At 39.7% G+C, this 23559-nt stretch overlaps 1 long non-coding RNA gene across 1 annotated transcript in view; it reads left to right on the plus strand.

Annotated features, from left to right (window-relative positions):
• Positions 1–1289: 1289 nt before the first annotated feature.
• The window catches only part of LOC125806220 (uncharacterized), a 148656-nt gene continuing 126386 nt past the window's right edge, over positions 1290–23559 (plus strand). Inside the window, exon 1 of the long non-coding RNA XR_007441506.1 lies at positions 1290–2271. This is a non-coding gene — a long non-coding RNA (uncharacterized LOC125806220). The remainder of the gene's footprint in view (positions 2272–23559) is intronic.

Below are 23559 nucleotides of genomic sequence, written 5' to 3' on the forward strand. Positions count from 1 at the left end.
AATTAAGCCTGTTTTACACAAAATAGGATATTTCTAAATATAAAATATCAAAATATCAAAATATCAAAATATCAAATATACTCTCCACTCTATAGCATTTTCATTATAATATTTGACTTAAATGAAAATAAAAAAGGCTAAATACAATACTAGAATTATTGTGCAAAGCAATAATATCAATTAAAGCGAATATCAATTAAATTAATTTTAATGAATGCATAAACTTTATAAGCCTTATTAGCTCAAATTTTTATTTGTAAATAATTACTTTAATAAATATTAAAAGCTGAGGCAACAAATGATCCAAATGATTTAAGTAATTTCAACTCCTCTAATCCTCATGTAATCATCCTGATTACAGTAAATAACAGCAAATAGCATTGAGGACTCTAGAATGAAGAGTATTGTTGTTTTCTTGTTTCACTGCTGCCGCTGTTACAATCAGTCCTAGAAATAGAGCTGCACTGCAGTGCATATGCAGTGTGTATTAGTGCAGTGTGTAACAATGCAGTGTGTAGTAGTGCAGTGTGTAGTAGTGCAGTGTGTAGTAGTGCAGTGTGCAGTAGTGCAGTGTGTAACAATGCAGTGTGTAGTAGTGCAGTGTGTAGTAGTGCAGTGAGTAGTAGTGCAGTGTGTAGTAGTGCAGTGTGTAGTAGTACAGTGTGTAGTAGTACAGTGTGTAGTAGTGCAGTGTGTACTAGTGCAGTGTGTAATAGTGCAGTGTGTAATAATGCAGTGTACAGAAGTGCAGTGTGTAATAGTGCAGTGTGTAGTAGTGCAGTATGTAATAGTGCAGTGTGCAGTAGTGCAGTGTGTAGTAGTGCAGTGTGTAATAGTGCAGTGTGTAGTAGTGCAGTGTGTAATAGTGCAGTGTGCAGTAGTGCAGTGTGTAATAGTGCAGTGTGTAATATTGCAGTGTGTAGTATTGCAGTGTGCAGTAGTGCAGTGTGTAGTAGTGCAGTGTGTAGTAGTGCAGTGTGTAATAATGCAGTGTACAGAAGTGCAGTGTGTAATAGTGCAGTGTGTAGTAGTGCAGTATGTAATAGTGCAGTGTGCAGTAGTGCAGTGTGTAGTAGTGCAGTCTGTAATAGTGCAGTGTGTAGTAGTGCAGTATGTAATAGTGCAGTGTGCAGTAGTGCAGTGTGTAATAGTGCAGTGTGTAATAGTGCAGTGTGTAATATTTGCAGTGTGTAGTAGTGCAGTATGTAATAGTGCAGTGTGCAGTAGTGCAGTGTGTAATAGTGCAGTGTGTAATATTGCAGTGTGTAGTATTGCAGTGTGCAGTAGTGCAGTGTGTAGTAGTGCAGTGTGTAATAGTGCAGTGTGTAATAGTGCAGTGTGCAGTAGTGCAGTGTGTAGTAGTGCAGTGTGCAGTAGTGCAGTGTATAATAGTGCAGTGTGCAGTAGTGCAGTGTGTAGTAGTGCAGTGTGTAGTAGTGCAGTGTGTAGTAGTGCACTGTGTACTAGTGCAGTGTGCAGTAGTGCAGTGTGTAATAATGCAATGTGTAATTGTGCAGTGTGTAATAATGCAGTGTACAGAAGTGCAGTGTGTAGTAGTGCAGTGTGTAATAGTGCAGTGTGTAATAGTGCAGTGTGTAATAGTGCAGTGTGCAGTATTGCAGTGTGTTTGCACACTAAAATAAACAGAATAAACAAGTCTATTTAAAGGTCTGGAAGCAGAATCAGTGTTTAGGTTTGTAGCAGAGTTGTGTAGGCTGCTTGTGTACGTATATTTTATGGATACAGTGTGCACGTTTTTGTTTGTTTGTGTGCGTGTGTGGCGTGTGTGTGTGATTCTGTGCTTCGTACTTGACTCACGACTCGCACTGTGTAAAAATATTTTTCAGCCTCCTGCGCAACATCAAATGACGCATAATTGCCCATCAAATAAACACTCGGCGTAGATGTTCATTCTGCTCAACTACAAAAACACTCAGCGTTACTCTATTTACAATCTGTAAGTCATTCAGCCCCGAGCTCAAAGCAGGAACAGTTGTTTAAGGGCTCTTGTGATTGGCCATGTTAATGAAGATAGAGGTTTTTTATCTTTGTTAGGCTTGTAGACGAGAGCAATATGTGGGACGGATGGGTATCAAACAGGCAAAACAGAGTCAAATACAAATATGTGGATTTACAGACAGACAGCAAAACGTATCTTGGTTAAAAGCTAAAAAAACTCTATTAGATGGACTTAAAATTCTTTATCTTTCCCAAAAATCAACGTTGCGCCTTATAATCCGGTGCTTCTTATGTATGAATTCTACCAGTCAGGTTTTAAGGAGCAGTGAAGTCACTCCACTGAAGTACAGAGTTATACAGGAGTTTCATTAAAGTTTCTCCAGCTCTAAGGCTGGAGCAGTATTAGCATTAGCCGGTAACTATGCTAAGCGCTAACTCTTTCATCATTCAGAGGTGAGTGTATTGGACTGTAGTCTGCGTTGTTACTGTGTTAAAAGGTTCACCTCTGGTTTACTGGAACACTCAGATTTCCTCAGTGTAGCGCTGTCGGGCAGCATTTACTAGCGCTAAGCGCTGCTGCTAATTGTGCTGTTCAAATTATTAAAAATCTAATCTTACTGTAAATAAACTAAAGTGCTTTACTCACCAAAATAAACAGTTTTTTAGCAAAAATATCACAGGTTTTAAGTGTAGATTTAAGTGTTGTTTTTTTTCCATTTATATCCTATTTTGCTTAAAACATCTGTAGCAACCTTAGATTTTGGGTTAGTTTAAGCTTTAAAGGTTGCAGGTTTTAGATTTTTTTGAGCTGGATGATTTAGCTGGACCTGGCAACCCTGCTCCTAATAAACTACATTTCCCAGCGCAATTCAAGTGCAAGCCCTTCTTATTCAGGTCATTGGCCTCTCTACTTCCCCTGGCTGCTGGTGTAAGGGATGGGGACACTGGAGTGGGCTGGCCCAGAGCCCACCACTCTGGCTCCCGGGGGGCTGGCAGACTGGGCACGTAATGGGCATGCAGTGGGTGCCAAATCCAGCCAGCAAGCCACCATAGCAGCCAATGTGCTGCCCAGATGTACCCGTGCAATCCCACATAAAGCCGTGCGATGAAGGCTTTAATAGAGAGAGAGCCGGGCGTTTAAAAACACATGACAGCCTATATGGAAATAGTGGGTCCAATAAACTTTAACACGCAATATTATTACCTCATTTTGGAGCGAAAAAGCAAAGTCCGCAACTCATCCAACTGTTTAGCGCATTCACAATCTGACATCTACCGCCTTCTGGAGAGACATCAAACCGCTGGAACGCGAGCTTTTCTTTACTTTTTCAGTTTTGTTTAGTGGTAATAACCCTCAGAAAAAGGGCTGTGCTGTGGGAGACACCGCGGCCTGTGGAGATCTCGCCGGCCTGTTTTCCTTGTGGCTCCACTGTTTTCTTTAGTGGCCAGACTTTCACTTCACGAGAGAGCAGCGGTTAAACAGGACCACCCAAACTATAGAGTTTTACAGCATCAGCGCTCTGGCCAAGTCCTTGTTTGTGCCTACTGTGCAAGTAAGTAATGAAACACAAAGAAGAAAAAAGAAGAGAAGTTTAACCCTATCAGACGCTGCATCCATTACAATGAACATCATGCATTTTCTTTTTTTTAATGTTTGTTGCACATAACAATAATGAAGACCTTTTTTCCTTCAGAATTGACTTTAACATTAACCACACAATGAAAAAGCTTACCAACCAAGGAAGCAGGAGCTTAGCACCTCCCACTGCACTGGAAAACACAGCAACTCAGACATTATGGCAGAGAAGCAAAGTAAGGGCTATTTTTATCATTTTGTTTGGTTTAGAACACTTTTTATAATGTTTATTTTACTGTTAGAACCAGGAATGGTTTGTGATCTAAAAGGTCGACATCAAATATAAAATAAAAATGCTAAACAATGCAATGGACATTAAAAAGCAATGACATATATTTAATTACTTGGACTTAGCTACTAAGATAAGTAAACAAAACTGTAATAAAAAATACTTTCTTTTAAAGTCAAACGAGCACTAGATGTTAATCTACACAAATTTCTCTCCTGAAAACTGTTTATTTGGGTGAGTAAAGAGCTTTTGTTTATTTACAGAAAGCCTAGATTCCCAAATAACTCCAGCACTAAGGCTGGAGCATTAGTGTTAATGGCTAAGTGCTAGCAGCTAATGTCGCCCGACTGTGCTACGCTGAGGAACCCAGGATGTTATGATGCAGCAGGTCATCCCATGTATCTTGTTTTAACACGGTAAATATGTAGACTATAGTCTGATATACTCACCTCTGAATGAAGAAAGAGCTAGCACTAAGCGTGGTTAGTGGCTAGTGCTAATGCTGCTCCAGCAGTGCCGGGCTGGGGTTAACAGCAGGCTACAGACAGCTAATACTCACCTCCAGCCTTGGTGCTGGAGAAACTTTATTGAAGTGGCTTTTCTGCTTCTTAATACCTGACTTTTAGAATTCATACATAAGATGCACTGGATTATAAGGCTCACGATTGCATGATTTAATTTTCACTTTATAGTGCAAAAAGTATAGTAATCAGATTTGTATATGTAAATTGTTCTGGGCATGTTTACATCATGAACACTTTTTAACATGTCTTGATTTTATCCAGATGCAGTATAATCCTGATACTCGAGATCTATGAGGTTGCAAAGTGAAAACAAGTGTTTTGCTTACTTTTAGCTTTTAGCTGCTTAGCTACAAAGAAATGTACCTCTGTAACAGATGGAATAGAAAAAGGATAAAATGATAGACTGAACAAATGCCATCTAAGGATAGAGTACCTTTTCTATGAGTGACCTTTCTAACACTGAGCAAAGACCACCCCGAGTAGCAGCCATCAGAACTCCGCCGCCTCTCCTGCAGCATCTCCTCCATCTTAGCCCAGGGCAAAGGACGGTCGTAGCCCTCGGCTAAGAAGCTCTTAGCCTATGGCAAAGCAAGAATGCGCCCTTGCCTCTGGAACACTGACTTCAGTCAACAATCAACTTACCCTGGTATGGATGAGGGTAAGCTTCTGCTTCTGCAGTATGAAAACTTTGACATTTTATATATTTTATCCATTTCTACAGCTCTACACACTGATACAGCTGTATAAAATCACACTAAAAACCTAAACCTGAAAACTGTTCTACTTACTAAATCAAATAAATAAGGTAATTAATGGACATAATTTAAGTACTACAGACAATTGGCTTCACTTCATCACTACAATACATCTAGTTAATATGTGTTAAATCAACGTTTTGGCATATTTTGATTTGAGACAAATTGATTAAACAGTATTACAAGAATTATCATGATTACAGTTCGTGACACCTCAGCCTGTGTCTTACTTGTGTTTTCTCCTTTTTTTGGTTCTTTTTGCTCCTGTTCCTTAATCTATTATTTTGTTTTTTGTCTTGTCTCTGCCTTAGCCCTGTCTGTCATCTGTAATCCCTCCATTCTGACTTGTAACCCCGCCCCCTCGTTACTTCTCCAGGTGTCCCTTGTCTGTGCCTGTGTAAAAATACCCCATGTTTCTTACTCGGGGATCCATATCCTGGCATGAGTTCATAGATTTTTGCGGAGGAGAAGCAAAGACCAATAGAGCATGTCAAACTAGACAGTAAAATACAAAAAATCACATCACGCCGCTCACGTCAAATTACTGCTCTTTAACTGTGTCATATTACAGAAACCTCCGTCACTCGCAGTACTGAAGTTCAGATCTGACACAGGCAATTTTTCAGCTCTGACAAAATTGAGTCAAAATCAGGGTAAATTTGTGTAGTCTGGTCCGGGCAATCCCTGCTGTCTCAGTTGTAACCCCGCCCCCTCGTTACTTCCCCAGGTGTCCCTTGTCTGCGCCTGTGTGTAAATACCCCATGTGTTGCTTTGTTCTCTGTCGTGTTCTACCCTGTTTTATAGTGTGATTTCAGTCAGTTTGACCCTCAGTCCTGCCTTATTGTGTAAGTTTTTGGGTTGGTTTCTTTTTTGTTTCTTTGTTAATTTAATTTATTCACACAGGTCGTATATATCCAGGTGTATAGCAGCGCCAGTAATGGGAGTAGTTAGAGTTCATGTAAACTTGGATGTAATCTGTAGTGGAGAGTAAGAAAATTAAATGAACAAACGTTACACTGACCCAATCACTCAAACACAATCTGGAAACACTTTCTTTGTCTTTTAGAAATGTGTAGAAGTGGGTTTATTCTGTCTTTTCCGACCCGTCTCTCTCTAACTGCGTCTGTATTCTGAATAAACCGGCTCTGGTAAGTAAGAGGGTCTCAGGCTGGACTGGAGGACATCATTACATAGAGAGCAGACCTGTCTCTCTCTCCTGCTGTCACTCATTCAGCAGCGCTGCGGGGAAACCACGTATCTCTAACGCTTTCATCTCTGAGACACAACACCACCTTAAAACCACCTTAAAACCACCTTAAAACCACCTTAACTCCAGCTTCCGTACACCAGATCACCCCGCAACTCTCCTCTCAGGACCCCCCCTCTGTACAGGACTGATCGCCAGCCACGAGCCGGGATTATGTCAATTATTGAGAGATGTTCTCATCACATATTTATCATTTGGCACTAAGTGGTAAACACCCAGTGTGTTAAGTGAGGCTACTGATACCCCCATTAAATCCCATTAAATAAACATGCCCTGATCAATTATTGATCGTTCAGTAGGTTAATTAACTCCGCTCACATTATGCAAAGAAATCAAATTGCTTATGAAATAAACCAGTTGTAGAAAACACTCTCGAGTCACTTAGCATTTAGACAGGTGTGAGGTGCAGCCTACAGCATGAGCACTGGTAGAGAAATCTCAGAAGAAGAACGTCCAAATTTAAGTCTGCAGAATGCAGAAAAAAATTATATAGGTTTATGTTTGAGTAAAATGAACATTGTTGTTTTATTCTATAAACTACAGACAACATTTCTCCCAAATTCCAAAAAATATATATAGTCATTTATAGCATTTATTTATTTGCAGAAAAGGATACATTTCTGAAATAACAAAAAAGATGCAGAGCTTTCAGACCTCAAATAATAATGCAAAGAAAACAAGTTCATATTCATAAAGTTTTAAGTTTTTGAGTTTAGAAATCAATATTTGGTGGAATAATCCTGGTTGGTTTTTAATCACAGTTTTTTTTTTCATGCATCTTGGCATCATGCTCTCCTCCACCAGTTTTACACACTGCTTTTGGATAACTTTATGCTGCTTTACTCCAGGTGCAGAAATTAATTCAGGCAGTTCAGTTTGGTGGTTTGATGGTTTGTGATCATCCATCTTCCTCTTGATTATATTCCAGAGGTTTTCAATTTGGTACAATAAAAAAATTTATAATTTTTAAGTACTTTAAGTAAAGGCATTTAGTCAAGCATTCTTATAAAGCTCCATAAAAATCCATTTCCACTCTCTGCTGTGTTTTTAACGTGGATCTCCATGGAAACCGTGGCGCGCCCAAAGTGTAATTACGGTGCGCGGCAGTGGACAAATATCTGACGAAACTCAGAGATGTGCATCCAGACGGGACTAAAATTACCGGAGGAGCACGGAGTTCAGAGAAAAACAGTAGATAATTCAGCCTGTAATTTTCTCAGAGGACGTCTGGACGTGAATAAAATCACAGAGGATAAAAACCCTCATAAAAGATAGAGAAAATTATCCCAGAATCCCCTGCGAAACTAATCCTATAAGGATTAATATTATTTGAGAAAGTAGTGATGCTAACTTTTACAGTGCAGAGTTTAACCCACAGCTCACAAAGTTCATACTTGGTCTGAACTCAAAGAGCCACGCGACTGAACCATAGCTATGGAACCGTTAGCATGGCCCTACAAGCCGAGGCCACCGCTATGCTAATCACACTCGCCCAGTGTCCCATTGTGTCCAAGTGGACTTGAGTGTAATACATTATGAAAATGAGAATGAGCACAGCTACGTGTTCCCCTGGTCATTATGTGACCATTTAGCTGTACTTAGGACTCTTCTGGCTGACCCTCGGGCCCTCCACTTCTCCGGGCTAGCCGCTAATTAGCATGAGTAGCTTCCCCTGGTCCGGCTGCAAAATGGCTCTCGCCACCATAATCGCATTCATTTGATGGTTGAGGAGCCGTGGCGGGATGAAATTAGAGTGATTAATTAGGCGTTGACGCGCGGCCAAAGGTTTTCAATTCAGAGCTGTCACATCAATAACGGATATCTCCTTCCTGACCACACAGCGATGGCCTGAAGGAGGAGGACGCACGGGGAATTACTAACAATTATCACCAATTAGTCACTACCATCCTCAGACAGAACAATGAATGTAAACACAGACCATGTTATGAACACTCCCCTCCAACCCAAACTCAACCCCCCCAACCCAAACCCCATCCTAAACCCCAACCCCAACCCAACCCCACCTCTCCCCACCCACTTTACACTGACATTCTGAGAAAACTTGGATCTGAAGTTTGACTTTTTGATGATTTGTTAAAAAACTACTTTCCTAAGAGTCGATAAAACTCGACAGGCATGAATGTTAGATAGATAGTTAGAGATGAGAGAGAACTTTTCCACATTTTGACACCTTACCACCACAAACTTAAGTGTATTTTATCGAGATTCTAAGTAACAGACCAACACATAATGAAACGAAAATGATCTAATCAAATAAAAATCTGACATGCAAACACATTCACATTCCCTTTACTCTAAAACCCCTAAATAAAATCCAGTGCAGTCAATTCACAGCCTTCATTAGTCTTAACTTAATGAGTAAATGGAGTTAATCCGGCTGTGTGTGAGATAATTTAGTCTCAGTATAAATACAGCTGTTCTGAGTGTAACATTCCAAATAAAAATATTGTCATTTAGAGCATTTATTTACAGAAAATGAGAAACGGCTGAAATAAACTTAAGCTTTCAGATCTCAAATAATGCAAAGAAAACTCTTAAAGTTCATATTCATAAAGTTTTAAGAGTTCAGAAATCAATATTTGGTGGAATGATCCTGATGGTTTTTAATCACAGTTTTTTTTCATGTATCTTGGCATCATGTTCTCCTCCACCAGTCTTACACACTGCTTTTGGATAACTTTATGCTGCTTTACTCCTGGTGTAAAAATTCAAGCAGTTCATCTTTTCAGGTTTGATGGTTTGTGATCATCCATCTTCCTCTTAATTGGACACGTCCTTCAGGATGGAACTATATTTATAATGATGTGTGTAGATAAGCTTTAGCTTTTATAATGTACAGTATCTGCAGTCAGGCTAGCGCTAGTCACGGCTGAGGCTGCTGGGTCATCCGTGCTGAGAGTAAGTTGAGTTTTAGAGCCGCAGGGCTGGGTGGTGTTTGCGCGTGAGTGTGTGTGTGTGTGTAAGAGGCAGTTGCGGGGCAGGTGTAGGGTGAGTTTTGTGCTTAGCGCTCCTGCGTTTAGCTGTCAGCTGGGAGGAGGGCTCTCTCTCCCGGGCGTGTGACAGGGCCTGTCTGCAGCAGGAAGAAGAAATAAAAACGCCGGGCAGAATGACACTCTGTTTATTCACAGATGACACCGCTGGCTGCGGCTGGGTGTCGCCCGTGTGTTTTTGATGTGCTCTCCCTCCTCGAATGGAGTGTGTGTGATGTCTCCTTTGTAGGTGCTGCAGCGTGAGGGGGGTACGGAGACAGTGGGACGGCGGAGGAGGAAGTGCGTTTGATGTGGATGTCAGAGGAATCCCATGGTTACAGGAGCGCAGCGTCTCAAAAACGGCTGGAATAGAGGCGCAAGCTGAGGATTGTGTTCATTCATTCATTTATACACTCATTCAATCACTCAATCATCCATTCATCCACTGGTGAGGTTGCTTATTGAAGTGCTTTACAACAAAATATATCAAAATACAAAATTAAATAAAGCTGAAATTAACCCTTTAAATCTTAGGCTGTTTTTGTGTGTTTTTTTGTCTCCGTTTTTGTTTTCAGTTCCTCTTTTTCAGGTCTTATAACACAGTAATTATATCAGACAGACACATGCCCTGATCTCTTTTACTCCAGAAGACATACGGCTGCTCAAAAATATCATCATTTAAAATGGAAAAGGAAGCAGAATTGTTATATTTTCCTGAAACTGATCATGTTTTGCTCAAAATTTTACCAAGCACCTGTTTTTTTTAAATGTACAGACTATAAATATATTGTTTATATGTTTCTGGAATAATATTTTGCATCACAATGTAACATGCATCACAACTTCTAACATTATGGAAATGTTAACACATTGACACGCTGAACTTGCAGAAAGATAAAAACAGTCTAAGATTGATTATTGTGAGAATTTTAACTATAACATTAAGACAATCTTCTACTATCCAGAAACAGTTTTCCGTTATCTCCCGTTCTGAGTGTGAGATAAGAGGCGAGACGTTTCAGTGTGAATGAGGACGGTACGGTGGTCTGAAGCTGCGTGGAGTCGTGGCGTGGACCCACACAAAGCCAGCAGAGGAAATGTGCAGCTCATCCATATTGTATTGTTTGCATCTTGCCAAAGCTTTGCACCCTTATACTGTACATTACCCACCGAGCAGAGCAATAAATAAAGCAAAGCAGAGAGCAGCGCACTTCTGATTGGAACGAGGCCCACGCGGCCACCACAAAGGTTACCCCGCCTCCGGCGGCCATTCGTCTTGTACGTGTCGCGTCGGCGCCGCTTGATTCTCCAAACGAGCGGTGAGAAATCCGGCGACATCAGCACTTCATCAAGGGGCGCCTCGCCATTATAAATCAGTTGAACTCCTGACACCTGAACTTTGTTGCAGGCGCACTTTTAAAGGGCACGCGCTGCTGCTCCGCTATTAGGCCACGGCTGATCCATGGCGCGAGCATTCAGGTCAGGAGGCAGGGCGCGAGCTCAGAGCACAGGCCAGACAATAACAAGACAAGCCGGGGCTGACTCCGAAATTGAGTACTTCATACTACACGCTTACTGCAGCGGTGCAGCACTGCTCCATGCTGATTCACTACAGCGCTACAACGCAGCGCTACAACGCAGCGCTCTAACGCAGCGCTCTAACGCAGCGCTCTAACACAGCGCTCTAACGCAGCGCTATAATGCAGCGCTCTAACACAGCGCTCTAACGCAGCACTATAATGCAGCGCTCTAACGCAGAGCTCTAACGCAGCGCTATAATGCAGCGCTCTAACGCAGAGCTCTAACGCAGCGCTATAATGCAGCGCTCTAACGCAGCGCTCTAACGCAGCGCTATAATGCAGGGAAACAACTGCAGCAAGACCACGTTGCAGCAACACCACAGCTGGCGTTTCAACATTGAATCAACGTTGGATTTGGTGTTGATTTTGTTTCAACGTCATACATTGTATACGTGCAACCTCTAATAAACCATAGCTCACAATCGGGATGCTCAAAATTGTATGGAAGTGCTGCCACTATGATTGGAAGATTGCTGGTTCGAATCCCAGTCATGCAGCTTGCCATCAGATACCAGAGCCCTGAGAGAGCGCAGTTGGTCTTGCTCTCTCTGGGTGGGTACAGTACAGTAGATGGCGCTCTCTCTTTACCCTCATCACTCCTAGGGTGATGTGGATCAGCACAAGGCTGCGCCTGTGAGCTGATGTATCAGAACCGAATCACTACGCTTTTCTCCGAGCGTTAGCGCTGGGAAGCTGTCTGGCACAGGTGTCAAGTCAAGTCAAGTCAAGTAGTTTTATTGTCAATGCTGCATATGTACAGGACATACATAGAATTGAAATTACGTTACTCTCCTTCCCAATTTTACAGCAAGTACAGATAATGGATAATAAAGAAAAATAAAGAAAAAGGGGGAGACACTATGTGTACAATACAGCAGCAGGGACACAGACATACATGAGACAGAACAAGGTGCAGTAGTGGTGGGGGTGAAATAGATATATAAATAGAAATAAAAAGAAATAAATATATAATCTAAATCTAAATGAGTGGGAGACACTATATGTACAATACAACAAAAACACAATAGACATTTGTGAGACAGAAGATAATAGTGCAATATTAATGGTGATTAAGATCAAGTGACAATATAAATAGAACCCGTATAACAGTAGTGCAATGTTGTAGCGCTGATAGCTGTTCAATCAGAGTTGAGGATTTGGCTCTTTCCTCTAAATATACTGGCTACCCAGTGATGCTACACTGGTGTTGGTGACATTACTAGTGATTCATATAAAGAAGCATTTGAATGGAGATTGGGTAATTTGTCTCACAAATGCAGGAGAAATTTGATTTTTTTTTTAAGAAATACAAAATACTAAATTTTTCGCACTATAAGGCACACTTAAAATCTTTTAATTTTCCCAAAAATCAACAGTGCACTTTATAATCTGGTTAGGTTGCAAGAAGCAGTAAAACCCTGGCTAGCACTGCTGGAGCAGCATTAACTTTAAGCGCTAACCACGCTAAGCGCTAGCTCCTTTGCCATTCAGAGGTGAGGGTCATCATTATGGGCCTGTAGCCTGCTGCTAACCCTGGCTAGCACTGCTGGAGCAGCATTAACTTTAACCGCTAACCACGCTAAGCGCTAGCTCTTTTACCATTCAGAGGTGAGTATTATCAGCCTGTAGCCTGCTGCTAACTCCGGCTAGCACTGCTGGCTATTTTTAAGTTTATTTTTTTAGTAATGCAGTAATAAGTTAATAAGGATTTCTCCTAAATCAGCACATAGAAATATTTATTATAAATTTATTATATAAGTTATGATATCAAACATTTGTAAGTGGACTAAAAAGCACAAGAGAGGACCCAACATTCCAGAGTGTGAAGTTAGAGGGAATGCTGTGCATCAGTGTGTGTGTGTGTGTGTGTCCGAGTCAGGCAGAGAGTGTGTCTGCCTCTCAGATTCACATGAGCCATCACATTCAGGCTCTTTGTACATCAATGACATCTTTATTCTTTTCTTCTGTGGCGCTGCTCTGAGAGCAGTGAGTACACTCTCCCCGTAAAGAACTGCTCCTGTTCCTCTCGCTATTGTGTGGAGCTGACAATAGACCAGGACCTCCCAGCTCTGCAGCTGCAGCCGGGCTCTGAACACACACACACACACACACACACACTCGAACACACACACACACACAGACAGAATGCACATGCACTCTCCCACTATCCAGCTATCCGTACATGCATACACACACTCTGTATTTATGTATTATACGTTGAGGTGTGACATTAGGCAAACTCTGCCCCTAAATAATACATGCTTTTATTTTAAAACATAAAAGGTTTTATCAGGTTTTCAAGAAGTGTTCACACTGACAAAAATCTGAATTTGTTTCATACAAATGAATGAAACCAATTACATAAATACACACATACAGTAAGCAGTATATACAGCTCTGGAAAATAAAACAAGATACCACTTAAAAATGATGAGTTTCTTTGATTTGACCAAATTAAAAACCTCTGGAATATAATCAAGAGGAAGATGGATGATCACAAACCATCAAACCACCAAACTGAACTGCTTGAATTTTGGCACCAGGAGTAAAGCAGCATAAAGTTATCCAAAAGCAGTGTGTAAGACTGGTGGAGGAGAACATGATGCCAAGATGCATGAAAAAAAAACTGTGATTAAAAACAAACCAGTGTTATTCTATTATTTATAAAGGGTCTATAAATGGGTTACATTAATAATTAGTTTATTAATTGCTACTGATTAGATTGTAAGTTCCTTAAAAATCATTAATAATGAGTTACAACACATACATAGAAAGAGCAACAGTATAGATGGCTGTGGGTTTTCACTATTTGCCAAACAACAGGTCGTTGTTGCCCTTTTTACGTATGTGTTATAACTGATTATTAATCATTTTAAGGCATTTACAACCTGATTAGTAACATTAATAAACTAATTGTAATTAACCATTTATAAACCCTTTATAAAGGTAGTCTTATTTTAAAGTGGTACCTTTTAGGGTAAGAAATGTCCACATTGGCTTCCCTAAAAAAATGTATGAAAACAATCACACACACACACATTATACACACACACACACACTATACACACACACACTATACACACACACACACACTCTGCCAGGCCTGTGTAGTGAAGCTGTGTAGTGGGAAAAAGCTCCAGTGCGATTCAGCTGTCAGTCAGCCGTGAGCCGGGCTGTATTGAGAGCGGCCGGTCGGGGCCGCGCTGTGATTGGCCGAGCCGCTCGGCCTCAATGAGGAGCGCCATTGTTCTCCGGGCCCTCTTCACTGGGCCACTCGCGGGGTCTCTGGAAACCAGGCCATAGCAAATAAACAATACAGTCCCCGCTCGGCCTGAATGGACAGAGACGCACATGTTTATTGAGGCCAGACCTCTTTCTTCTTTCTCTCCGTCCCCCATGAATTTAGCATCAGAATCAGCCGCCCAGCAAAACCCGCTTCATTCTGATCTCAGCTGAAGTAGTCGTGTCCCCGCAGACACACAGGTGTATCTTTTCACATTTAACACACACTCCTGAACCCAAACAAAAGCATGACTTTTTTCACGCTTTATTCTGCTAAAATAAACAAAGCATTCACCCCGAGTATGAGTTCAGATATGCTGTAGCACGCCTGGCCTTCCCCTTCATTCATAATTACAGTTTAATCAAAGTTAAATAAATTTAAAATCAAGTTTAAGTTAAAAAAGATCAATTTGTATTGTTTGCACATTTGTATTTATGTTGTATAAGATTATTAAACTTATTTCTAACTAATTTTCCTTGTTTTAAGTAATTTAATCAAAAACTACATCATCTGGGCTCCAAGTGCTGCTACTATTATCAAGAGATCACTGGTTTGAATCCCAGTCATGCAGCTTGCCATCAGCTGCTGGAGCCCTGAGAGTGCACAGTTGTCCTTGCTGTTTCTCTCTGGGTGGGTACAGTACACTAGATGGCGCTCTCTCTTTCCCCTCATCACTCTTAGGGTGACGTGGATCAGCACAAGGCTGCGTCTGTGAGCTGATGTATCGGAACCGAGTCGGTGCACTTTCCTCCAAACCTCACTACAAACCTCAGTGAATTGTGTGTCATTTTTCTTTTGATAAGATTAATAGAATAAAATGGTACAAGGCTGATTGGCACCAAATCTTTGTTCTTTTAGTCCAAATACCATTTCTTTTTCTAATCAAATTGAAGGAAAAGCAGATGCTTATTGCAATTCAATAGCAAATGTCATCCATTTACAGATGTCTATGGAATACCAATCTAAAGACACACTGATGCACAGCAGTGAAAACCAGCGCTATCCATTTAAAAACAAGTATCTCCAAAACAGAAAAAAACAGAAAAAAACCTTCTTAACTTTTAATGGAAGTCAATGTAGGAAAAAAAGTTTATTTTAAGTAATTTTGGATTAGAATTTCTAATGGTCTTTTATCAAGAAATGTTGACACAGTTAAAGAAGGGCTTGCTCCACATTGCTAACATGGCATTAGCATCAAGTCAAGAGGCTTTTTTCAATTGTCATTACATCTGAGATAAAAGTACACAGTGCAACTTAATTTCGAAGACATGAAACAAGCTTAAGGCTACAGGCTGCAGGCTCGTCATTGACCAGCTAATCTCACGTAGCGGTTAGCTATCTGTGTCAAGAATTGTAAAATTATAAGCTTTTTATACTGTATCCATGTGGAAAAGCCACCGGAATGGTTATTCTCTGCTATACTGAGATATATTCTACAGTATTCAACATTTTAGTGGTGCTGTGTCGCACATATCAACCCCCTAAAGCTTTATACAGAAAGGCTAATAACCGTAAAACTAATTGCACGTATTGTTTCTTTTATAAAGCTAAGAATGACGATCCACCTGCTTTAATGCTATGCTTCTCTTTTGAAGGCGTCTTCAGCGCCGCGTAGGGCTACGTGTAGGAAGCGCTGCATGTATTCATACGTTTATACATATTTACACAGATAGACAGACACACGCTCGCACACATATACAATTGCACACGCGGATACTTTGGTGAACTCGCCGTCAAGACTTCAGGAGGCGCTTTGATCAGAAATGTGGCATCCGGCGCCGAGGATTCTCTTTATCGTTGCATTTTATTACTCCTCTGTCTCTCTTTCTCCATCGCTTGAACAACGACAAATCAAACGCCAGCGAAGAGCTGGGTTTCAGCTCCAGCTTCAGAGTCGGAGATATTCAGCCTTCATTTACAGGATGCCGAGGCACAGATACCCCAGACAATACAATTATAACCTGCTTTAAGTGCAGAGGAAGAAAGACTTGCTTTAGGATTTTAAGATGAATTTTGGTGCACCGTACATTTTAAATTATTGTAATTCTTTTAAACCATTGCAATGAAGAATATTTACTGTATATAATTTCAGCTGGTCAATTAAAGATTAATATTTAAACAAACAGTGGTGTGAAAAAGTACAGAGCCCCTAAAACATCATGTAATAAACCTTAATAACCCTTAATAAACCTTATTAAGTTGTGGGAAACGATATCCTAAGGGAATAAGATCCTAAGGCGTGGGAATGAGATCCTAAGGCATGGGAACATGAAAATTAATGGGTGGGAACAAGATCCTAATGCATGGAAATGAGTTAATTAAGTCGTAGCCGGAGAATAATAAAGCTTGCTTTTCTGTAAATTAATGCTAATAACGATGACTGAATATTACATCAAAGCTCCTTTAATCCAAGGATCTTTAGTAAGAAATTGAGCTCAGGTTTGATAAACCACAGATAAGTTATGTTTTTTAACTGGGGAGAAAACACTTTCACACAATACCATGTAGATTTGTTTTTTTTAACCCTTCCTTTAATAATACAAATCTTAATTGTTTTAGTTTTTAGTTTTTACTTGTGTTGTCTTTAAATATTTTTTTAAGTTTGTCAGATGATCTGAAATATTTAAGTGTGGCAAACATGCAATAAACAAACAAAGCATATAATTAAGCAATAGTATACTCGAGGTTCGTGCTATAACATGTAATATTGGCACTGCTATGTTGTGATCGTAGATCAATATTACACATTATAGCATGTGTAATACCTTGAGTGTATTATTGCTTAATTATACCACAGTTCCATTATTTCAACAGTTTATTGAAAAATTTTAAAGATTTAAAGAGGAGGAGAAAAAAAATAGGATCTGTTTGGTTATAAAAACTCCGCCAGTTAAAATAGTTCCATTGCTGCTCTGTTTGTTTTTAGCTGCACTGTTTGGTTTGTAAGCGCTGCATTGTTGCTATAGGTTACCAAGCTGTATGTGGCGGAGTAATACATGGAGAGCTTCAGCTAGTTGCTAGTTACAGTGCCATTACCGGCTGATAACAGCACTCATAGAACGCCTCTCAGCCAATCACATTGCAGGGTTGTATATAACACCATTTACAGTTCTGATGTACAGTGTTCCAGTGTCCTGTATTCATCAGGTAACTTCAGTTATAATTGAGGTAAGCAAAGCGTGGAGAGTATTAGCAGTGCAATATTGTGCATCACAGAAACAACTTAATCTACCTCCGCCTCCCCAACGGATATGAAATATGAAAGCATTTATGGGCAATGCACACACAGCCATGTTTGTACTCCATTCTCGTTGACAGCGAGGAGAGAGCCATTTTGAGTGTCTTAAAAGTGCAAGTGTTTTATTACACCGTACCGGCGGCGCAGGTTCTCGCTAGTGCCACAAATGGCTCCCCATGGGCTGGTATGCGCTGGCAACCCTTGCATTCTTAATTTCTGATTCATAATTCTTTTGGAAAAGCATTTCGGGCCGTTTTTCCAGAGAAGCACTGTTCTAACGGTGATAAATTACTCTCATAAAGCAGGGCTCCCCCCCCCCTCGTCCTGTAACGACCACTGAATGTGAATGTTTGCGGTGGGAACGATCCCGGGAGATGTAATAAGACGTGGTCTAATCGTCCAAGAGGTAGAAGACTGCAGGGCGTTTGGAATGATGGTGAACCGCGCCGGCTGCTGGCTGGCATCAGGCCTGTTATAGGAGAGACTAGAGGTAAAGTGTGTTGAAACACGTCCTTCTGAACAAGTTTAGATGCTGACATTGATAAAAGAAGAGCCTGAGAGAGAGAGAGAGAGAGAGAGAGAGAGAGAGAGAGAGAGAGAGAGAGAAAACAAGTGAGAAAGAGAGAGAGAGAGACTATTGGCAAGAAAGTCTAGCAGTATTTAGGTGGCAGCTCACACGAAACTGCAATATATAACATACAGCTCTGGAAAAAAATAACAGATCACCTAAAAATTGTGAGTTTCTTTGATTTTACCAAATTGAAAACCTCTGGAATATAATCAAGAGAAAGATTAATCACCAAACTGAACTGCTTGAATTTTTGCACCAGGAGTAAAGCAGCATAAAGTTATCCAAAAGCAGTGTGTAAGACTGGTGGAGGAGAAGAACATGATGCCAAGATGCATGAAAAAAACTGTGATTAAAAACCATCAGGGTTATTCTGAGGTTTAACAGTAGAAATGAATGTGGAATCACTATTTAAGCACACAACTGTTCCCCTTTCTATGTATGTGTTATAACTGCTTATTAATGTTTTGTAACCCAATTAATAACCATTAATAAACTCCTCTGTAAACAATGTATGTACCCTTTGTAAAGGACCTTTATTTAAAGTGGTACCCAATACATATTTTGTGGGTTAGACACATATGTAATTTTAAATAAGTTTCATATATAATTTGTATATATGTGTATTTATGTTTTTACTTTATATGGCATATATTTTATAGATAGATAACCCTGATTTTTAATAACAGTTTTTTTTTTCATGCATCTTGGCATCATGTTCTCCTCCACCAGTCTTACACACTTGGTTTGATGGTTTGTGATCATCCATCTTTCTCTTGATTATATTCCAGAGGTTTTCAATTGGGTAAAATTAAAGAAACTCATCCTTTTTAAATGTTTTCTTATTTTTTCCAGAGCTGTATGTACAAATATAATACATTTATGGAAGGGTTGAGGTGATGTCTTGAGTGTTAACAAACTAATTAAATATATTAAAGTCAGTTTTGCAGCATCTGCTTGTGTACTCATCCACAATGCTCTCTCAATAACGCCTCCCAGCCTTTAAGATAAGGGATAATTTCATTACAAGGTGCCCAAACACAGTCAATAACAAGCTAAATACGGCTCCCTTGATTGCATGTTAAACAGTGGAAAGGATCCTATTGTCAGCCAATTAAAGACTAAAGGAAATACTAAATGCATAGTAATTAAGAGACTACATGGGGTGATTATAGTGGACAAATTGGCTCAGAAGCTCTGTTACCATTTCTTGTTCATTCAGTGTGAAATTACAGCTGATTACCCATTTAAGGATTTGCAGCAGTGGCCCACTTCATACTGAATCTTAGCAAAGAAAGGGATTTCCACTGCCATGAAGAGAACAATGCCAAATATGCCAATAATTTAATCACTTAATATCATATAGTACATCTTTTTATAATCAAACTTGACATGTTTTAGCTATTTTTACAGTGCTGGATAGAAAATAACCAAAAATAAATAGATTTTAAGGTAATTTAACCATTCATTAGATACTTTTGCACCATTAATAGTTGTGCAGTACTGGAGTTCTACATTAAAGCAGCTATAAAAATCTACTTAAAATTAGTTTTCTGATTAGATTTCTGATTACATTATTTATTAATTGCATTAATAATGTCAACTTACTGTACCATTTTCCACCAAGGCAAACGATCAACCAAAAGACGATCAACACACACTAATGAAGCTCAAAATAAGAAATAGATCATTTATAAAACTGTATTTGGTTGAGGCCACATATAAATATTACTAAATGCAGCATGTCTTAATTATGCTCATGTTTGCTGGCTGGATAACGACCAATTAAACCAATCAGATTGGCCAATTAACTCTAATATTAGAATTACAGAGAAAAAACTATAAAGAACTTAATAGAGAACATCTGTTAATTTACCCAACAGCACATTAATAATAATAATTGTATAATAATAGTATAATTAACTAGAGCTCCTGACAGCTCAACTACCATTTAACTACACTCCATGTATTTTTATAACAGACAGTCTGTTCCAGCCATTGCTGCCAATCATTTCAATCCTAAGTAAGGCTCCGCCTACTTATGGTATAGAAAAATAAAGTTAAAAACTGATTTCATGGGGAAAACAAACAATAACGCAAACAGCTTTTGGAATAGGTGTAATTAGCCCTTTTTTTAAGTTCAAGCAGCCATTCAGATAATTAACATTGTAAGGTGACAAAATGTGAAAAGGTTTAGGGGGTGTGATTACTTTTGCAAGCCACTCAAAGTCATTTAACAAAAAGTTGAGTTGAGTTTTTGCTGACTCCTCCCTATGTATTGGATGTATAAATAATTGCATATGTAGCATATGTTATAAAATAATAATCATAATAATAATAATAATAATAATAATAATAGGGTGATGTGGATCAGCACACACTGCATCTGTGAGCTGATGTATCAGAACCGAGTCACTGCACTTTCCTCCGAGCTTTATCGCTGTGATGCTACTCGGCTCCTCGTTCCAAAAGAGGCGGAGTCTGACTTCACATGTATCGGAGGAGGCGTGTGTTAGTCTTCTTAACCCTCCTGGTGTTGGAGCATCACTAGTGATAGGGGGAGGAGTCCTAATGAGTGGGTTGGGTTTCACCTACATAACCATACACACTGTATTTTAAGGACCAGACATATATATGATAATATATGAATTTGTTCCAGTTTTTAATAGGTTTCATATATGTTTTACATATGTTTATACATATCTACATACTGTATAAGTTTCACATTTTTATATTTTACATTTCCAGGTGAGAGTTTTGCTGCTGATAAGAACAGTGTTCAGTGTAGCGTCACACTTTGAGTTCTGGGAGATGTTTTTCCTCCAGAGAAAAAGAGGAGCAGATAGAAGGGTGTGAAGAAAAGGAGCAAGAGAGACAGAAAAAGAAAGAGAGAGAGAGAAAGAGAGAGACCCATCCTCCTGAGGGACTCAGGGGTCTTTGTGATGATGAAAGCAGGGCTCCGTGGCCCCGTGCTCGGGCTCCGTGGGGAGAGGCGAGGGGTGTTTGGAGGTAAATGGCCACTGGCTCTGTGATGAAAGAGGACAAGGGTGGAAATGGAAATCAGAAGATCAGTGAGGAGTCGACTCGCCCTTGCCCCCAAAACCTCCACTCGCCCCCCTACAGCACCATGAGCCAAATTAACACCCCACCTTCAGCCACCGCATTGCAATCACATGTAACACTTTAACCTTTACAGCTCCAGTTATCTTACCTATATCACTAGAGAGTTCAGAAATAATAATTATATAATATCATATACACAGTGTATCACAAAAGTGAGTATAACCCTCACACTTCTGCAGATATTTAGCAGATAACCTTTTTTAATTTTGACACAATGAAAAGAAGTCTGTGTGCAGCTTATATAACAGTGCAAATGTATTCGCCCCTTAAAATAACTCAAAATAAGATCCCCAGAGAGTTATTTGCCATGAGGTGCCATGTTAGAACTTTCAGTGACCAATATGAGGGAGTGTGAGAGCTGTGGTGCTCAATTTGGACATTTAGGGGTGTGGTTTTTAATCACAGTTTCCATGCATCTTGATCTCCATGCATGTTCTCCTCCACCAGTCTTACACACTGCTTTTGGATAACTTTACCCCTGGTGCAAAAATTCAAGCAGTTCAGTTTGGTGGTTTGATGGTTTGTGATCATCCATCTTCCTCTTGATTATATTCCAGAGGTTTTCAATTTGGTAAAATCAAAGAAACTCGTGCATATATATATATATATATATATATATATATATATATATATACAAAATATATGTATATATATATTTTTTTATTGTATAGTTATAGATTCATATATGTTCATGTATATGTTTGCTGAAGATTCTGTCTTGGCTGGAATAATAAATGATGCTGATTCCTCACCTTATTCATAAAGAAAGAGGGGAAGGAAATACAGACCAGTCTTTCACTAATAACTAAAATTCCACTGATCACCACTGGCCACCCACATACTTAAAACCCTTTCAGGAATGTGAAGCATGTGTACGGAGCTTGTTCAACAAACGTGAACAGGCGTGAACATCCTGCATTCTGCTGCAGTTCCTGTTTCATTTCCAGTTCTCATATTTCCTGCATGTAGTTTGTGTTTGTCTCTTCACAGCTTGATTACACCTGAGACGTGTAGTGTTTAGCATGTACGATTCAAACGAATCTTTATCCACAAATCAACGTTTAAAAACCTGCCGCCGCTTATCCGAACGTACTCCGCACGCGCTCGTCTCCCGGAGCATCAAGGGACTGCATCCTCGCTCTCCTCCCTCGTTGGTATTGCAGCATTATGTAAATAATTCTCCTCTCTAAAGCAGAAAGTGTAAACGCTCGTGAAAGCGTGTCAGATAATCGCTCCCAGCGTCACTCACATCTCAACACGCCGCTCCTCTCTTTACTAAAGAGGCGATGGTATTGAAACGCTTCCTCGGCTGCTGGAGTGTGTGATGTGCGCTGGTCTCGGGAGAAGTCGCGGTGCTGAAGTGTTGATTTGAATGAAACATGTCTGATTTCTTTGGAACTAATCCCCATTCCATTGTCTTGCGTTTTCATGTCTCCGTGTCGTTTTATTTTTTGTTCTGGTAGTCGTGGCGGCGTTGAGCACTCTTCGCTCTTTTCCGGAATGTTTTTTGGGTGTTTACAGTAGAGCAGGGCGTTTTTCTGTACCGTAATCAAAAGTAAAATAAATAAATAAATAAATAAATGGATAAATAAATACATACACTAGGGTTAAACGTTTTAAAATACCCCTATTTTTTAGTGCAAGACTCATTGTTTTAGAAAAGGTTTAATAAAGAGGATTTGTATCCTCATTATTGGTTTCTGGCAAGGTTTATTTGCATAATGTAACTCACCATCAGTGTGTAGTCTTGCCCACCAGGGATACCCTATACCTTCTGTTGGGTATTATATATACTTAGCTGTATTTTATATAATGCTTATAATATAATACTCTCTGGTCAGTGTTGTAGGCCATAAGAGCAAGTTACTGTATTCTATTCTACTATGAAGTGTGAGCACTGCTTTGAGAAGAATACACACTGAGTGTGGTTGTTACGCCCTCGCTATGTTTTCCTGTGTTTTCCCCGTTTCCTAGTGTGTTTCTCTTGTACTTTTCCATTACGTGTGTGTAATTTGTAGCTCCGCCCCTCGTTACCTGTTTCCCCAGGTGTTCATTGTTTCATGTTTAGTTTAAATAGTACTTGTTAGTCTACGTTTGCGGTCGGTCTTTGCACCTTCCTCTGTCGTTTTGTCTCGCCACGTTAGCTATTGTTTATTCACGGTTTCATCACGCTCTGCTTGTTTCTTGTTTATTTCTAGTTCCCTTTATTTCTTGTATATTTCTAGTCACGTTTAGTTCTTGTTTGTTTCTTTGTTTATTTTGTATATATTTGCGTATTATTCCTTTGTATATATTCCCTTACCTTGTTTTGTTATTATCTGTTTAGTTTAGCTTAGTTCTTTGTTGGTTTTCCCTGTTTGTTTATGTATATAGATATTTTCGTTATTCCCCTGTTTTGTTTACTTGT

The sequence above is a fragment of the Astyanax mexicanus genome, chromosome 12 (genome assembly GCF_023375975.1).
Source record: "Astyanax mexicanus isolate ESR-SI-001 chromosome 12, AstMex3_surface, whole genome shotgun sequence".
Lineage (NCBI taxonomy): Eukaryota > Metazoa > Chordata > Actinopteri > Characiformes > Acestrorhamphidae > Astyanax > Astyanax mexicanus.